Genomic DNA, 5,050 nt, shown 5'->3' on the forward strand with positions numbered 1-5,050 from the left:
CATTTGTATTCCAGGTCACTCACCTGTCTCTGTACAAAGTGAAATTCTTGTCTGATGAAGGAATTCCTCGAAAGACTTTTAGTGGTCTTCAGGGGCTGCTAAAACCACCCAAAATAAACAGTCCGCCTACACAGGTGGACCCACGGCCTGTCCTGGGCAAGAAGATGCTTCAAGAAAGAGGACAGCATCCCTTTTACCACAATCTCTTTCAGTGAAAACTCCCTGAAGGCTCAGAGAGAAAAAAGCCTGAGTCAACTCATTGTTGTTATTACTAACTTAAACCTAAAGCACGTGGATTTTTTTTTTTTAAGATTTTATTTATTTATTTGACAGAGAGAAAGAGTACAAGCAAGGGGAGCAGGCAGAGGGAGAAGCAGGCTCCCCACTGAACAGGGAAGTCGACACGGGGCCTCGATCCCAGGACTCTGGGATCATGACCTGAGCCAAAGGCAGACATTTAACCTACTGAGCCACCCAGGCGCCCCTTGTGCATGTGTATTTTTTATTTTAGCGATCACCTCACAGGAAGCTACAAACAGGACTGCTTCTTTTCCTCCTAAACCTCATCTCCTAACCCATCTAGGATTTGCAGATAAGTCTTGCACTTTCTTCCTCAGATTCTTTCTGTATTGGGGTCAAAAGACCTGGGTGGCTCAGTTGGTTAAGCATCTGCCTTCAGCTCAGGGCATGATCCCAAGGTCCTGGGATGGAGCCCCTACATCAGGCTCCTTGCTCAGTGGGGAGCCTGCTTCTCCCTCTGCCTGCCACCCCCTTGCTTGTGCTCTCTCTCTCTGTCAAATGAATAAATAAAATCTAAAAAAACCCAAAAAAACAAGAAGACCATGACTTTGCCTTTACAACATATTTTTTCCCCCCAGAAGCTTCTTGGAGGTTTTCATCAAATGAATCCTCATGTCATTATCCTGTAGTGTACGAGGACAGGAAGGACCCAAGGGCTTGTTTTAAAGACCAACTGTCTTTCAAGGTTATCTGTAAAATCACTTTTTACCCCTCTTAGTTTACCTGAAACCTCCCAACAAATCTACGGCCATTCAGAATGGTTTCTAAAAAAAAATTACTGGGGTGCCTGGGAGGCTCAGTCGTTAAGCTTCTGCCTTCGGCTCAGGTCATGATCCCAGGGTCCTGGGATGGAGCCCCGCATCGGGCTCCCTGCTCGGCGGGAAGACTGCTTCTCCCTCTCCCACTCCCCCTGCTTGTGTTCCCTCTCTCGCTGTCTCTCTCTCTGTCAATAAATAAATAAAATCTTTAAAAAAAATAAAAAATGAATAGAAATAAAAAAGAAAATTACTTTCGTTATTTAACAATTTTATTTATTTTAGTACTTTAGTTGGTTTGAATGAGACTCATTCATTTAATTTGCCTATTCATTCAATTTTCATACTCTTCTTCCATCCCCTAAGTGCCCGTGCGTGGACACATACACACACACACACACACACACACACACACACACACACACATACAATCAATGCCTGGCACAGAAGGTAAGTCCCAGGCTCAGACTGCAAGTAACTCACAAATTGGTATTTTATATTAATCTTCACCCCTGAGATGCTACTCATATTTTTTTTCCCCAACTTTCAGGAAGAATAGATCACCTGTTCTTAGACGAGGGTTGCCTTACAATTGATCATCCAAATACAGTTTTGAAAGTGAGCAGGGGTACCTTTATCAGTTATGCCTGGACCACAGACTCTCTTTTTGAGACAACTCTTTACTCTACCGGACCCCCAGTTTGTACCCATACACCCACACAACACTTTGCTGGATATGCTGGTTTATGCTCATCTCCCTCCTCCAGACTGTAAGCCTCTTGGATCTTAGCTTCTAACGCTCCTCCCTCCTGCTGATGGTGGTGTAAGATGGCAGGAACGACCTGTGTTGTTCATGGTCAACCATGGCCAACTTCATCTCCCAAGGTCAGGTAAATCACTCAGAGAGAAATAGGGTGTGGGGCAAAGAGCTTTTCACTAACAGGTTCCTCCACATAGAAACTCAACACAAAAGGGAAGGAGGCCCCCACCACCCACTTTCCTAAGGACTCGGACGTCAACCCTTGTAATCAGCTTGCATCAGGTGGGAAGCCAAGCTTCCTGCACAAAAAGCATGGCAGCCTAAGCCCCAGGAACTGGGTACATCAGAACCATTCTCAAGGCCAAGAATCTGAACAATTTCATCTACAGCACTTGACTGCTGGCCAGATGCATGGTCCCTGATGCTCTAATGCTATGATTTAAGGCGAATTATCATAAGAGGAAGAAAATCAAAGTTATGTTCAAATCTAAGCACAAAAACTCATAATAATGTTCCCAAATTGAATTCACACACAGAATTATGACACCAAAACCTCAGCATGACAATTTTTATTACAACCCGTTTTTCCTCTGTCCTCACCACCCTATGAATCAAATTGGGGTCACACTAACAATAATCTAACTTGCACTGACTCTAGCTCTTAAACTGCATTAACACACAAACTCGTCTTCTGAAATTTCTCCCCTTAGGATTTCCGGATGTGACGGGAGCGTTTCATATGGGTTTATCAATAGTCCTTTTGTATTTCCCCCCTCTTTTTGCCTGCTTGTTAATGTCCCTGCTGTTATAGCTACTGAGGTCAGCCCTCTGATGTTGCCATTCATGGCAGGTTCCATGGAATATCCCCTACACCTGCACAGCTGTGGGAAAACTGGCAGAACCAGCTGCACCTGGTATGGTGAGGACTTGGGAGAAGTCAGGCTGCTTTTGACTTGTCACTCCATTTCAGTCCTGAGAAGCTCCCGACCTGGTAGGCATTTGGAGAGGTTGCCGTAAACAGTGGCCATTCTGTTTTTCTGAGCCTGCCTCATGAACAGAAAAGCAGGGCTTCTGGGAGTCGATCTGTATGGGAACTTTTGGCTAAAAGAGGCTGAAACAAGGGATTTTGTACATGGGAAAGATTTAGGCCCCTCCCTCCACCATCTTGTGCAGTGTGCAACACAGCAGCATGGTCAAATGGTGTCTCAAAGAGCCTCTAGTATATAGCTCCCTGCTTCTAGGAGTTCAGATCCTCTCTCAGGAGTGACTCAGGAGTCAGATACTTGGAAATAAAGATGTCAGATTGATTGCTAATAAAAGCTAGGCTGAATTGTATAGACTTACCCACCATAACAGGTCCTGCTGGTCTGCCATGGCCCCATTAAACCTGGGGGACAGATCCCCGAACGGAACAAGAGTGGAAGGGGCTGAGTCAACCATGGCCGAGTTCATCTCCCAAGGTCAGGTAAATCACTCAGCTAGAGAGAAATAGGGTGTGGGGCAAGGAGATTTTCACTAACAGGTTCCTCCACATAGAAACTCAAGGCAAAAGGAAAGGAAGCCCCAGCCACCCACTTTCCTAAGGACGCAGACATTGACCCTTGGAATCAGAACGGAACATGTACTCCTGTTTTGGTTTCCCTCCCAAAAAAATGCCCAAGTACCTTTCAAGGCCACAATCCACATCTGCTTGAGAGCAAAGCTCTTATTCTTCATCATTATGTTATACTGCTTCCCTGGAGTCCCTTGCATGTTATTAGTTTTCAATAAATGCTTACTAAAATACAAATCATTATTCTCATTGCCATTATTCTCACAGTCATAAGTCTGCATTACTAAATACACTCTTCTAAAATCGATCTTAAATCTATACAAAACATGAGAACCCAAGAAACTTGCCACATTCTCCCTGGGACATATTTTAGAATGAAAGTTGATGTGGAAATGTCTTCAGCTCATGTTCTGAACAAAGCAAGAATGCTAGGAAATCCTCTTTCATCAATCATGGTAGTAGGTAGAGTCTGGAATCTGAATGCTATAAAAGCTGGTGGGTATTTGGAGAGGTAGGATTAACAGAGTCAAATATTCAAGTGAGCTTGTTTTTATAAAAATAAACCCATACTGTATAAAGAAGTTTGCACTTCATACAATTGCTTGTCTGGATATCTTCATTTTTAAAAATCAGTAGCAGATTTACAGTATGTTTTAACAGCAGCCTGAGAAGTCACAGTAAAGTATGAAGTTAAAGTAACCTCTAATGCTAGAAAAGCTGGTCCTTAAATTTGGTGATCAGTAGCATCTCTCAGAATACATCCAGATGAAGGTTGTTGAGAATAAAATTCAACTGGCTTACATAATGCTAAGAACTTTATTTGTTGTTTCATATAAAAAAAAGAAGTTAAAAAAAAAAAAGAAGTCTAACGGTAGGGCCCTTGGAGGGTTGGTTAATTCAGTGGCTCAACACAGCCACCAGGGACCCTGATCTTTCTACCTTTCTCTTCTGCCATCCTCACTGCTTTGGCTTCTCTCCTCAGACTTGTCACCTCCTGGTCACAGTATAGCTACAATAGCTCCAGGCATCACATCTTGATTCATGTTCAAAGAATATAAGAAAAGAAGCCCTTTTCTTGAATCCCTGTTAGGAATGAGAAAAACTAGGGTTTGCTTCAGTAGCACATATACTAAAACTGGAATGAAACAGAGAAGCATGGGTCCTGTGCAAGAATGACATGCAAATTCATGAAGTGCTCTATACTAAGAAAAAAGAAAAAGAATGAGAAAAACTCTTTCATGAGAGCTCCTAAGACACTTCCCTCATGCCTCATTGACCAGAATTCTGTTGCCTGACTTTTCATAAACCAACCACTGGAAAGAATAATGGACTTTCCATGACTGACCAAGGTCATTCTTTAGAACTGAGGAGAAACCCAGCACCCTTCAAGATCTTTTGGTTAGTAAATATATTTATAAAAATTCCAATTGTTCTATCTGTGTTCTATCTGTGTCACACATTTCTGTTTCTGAGAGTTGTAGGACAGTAGTTTTGCTCTGTCCATGTGCTCATGTTAGGCAGGCCTGATGAAAACCTTTTATAACTTTGACAGTCACCATAATTCTGATTGCTCTAGGCTTTGATGTTTCAATGTCTTCAAAAGTGCCTCTATATTTCCTGGGATGAACCAATAGGCTGATTTTTACTGAGCTTCTTTTAAAAAAAGTTTTGGGGGCGCCTGAG

At 42.7% G+C, this 5,050-nt stretch overlaps 1 non-coding gene across 1 annotated transcript; it reads left to right on the plus strand.

Annotated features, from left to right (window-relative positions):
• The first annotated feature begins 4,476 nt into the window (after positions 1-4,476).
• LOC118540823 (U6 spliceosomal RNA) lies at positions 4,477-4,574 on the plus strand. The gene has a single exon (XR_004919820.1). It is a non-coding gene; the product is annotated as a U6 spliceosomal RNA (small nuclear RNA).
• Positions 4,575-5,050: the final 476 nt, after the last annotated feature.

Source organism: Halichoerus grypus, chromosome 6 (genome assembly GCF_964656455.1).
Source record: "Halichoerus grypus chromosome 6, mHalGry1.hap1.1, whole genome shotgun sequence".
Lineage (NCBI taxonomy): Eukaryota > Metazoa > Chordata > Mammalia > Carnivora > Phocidae > Halichoerus > Halichoerus grypus.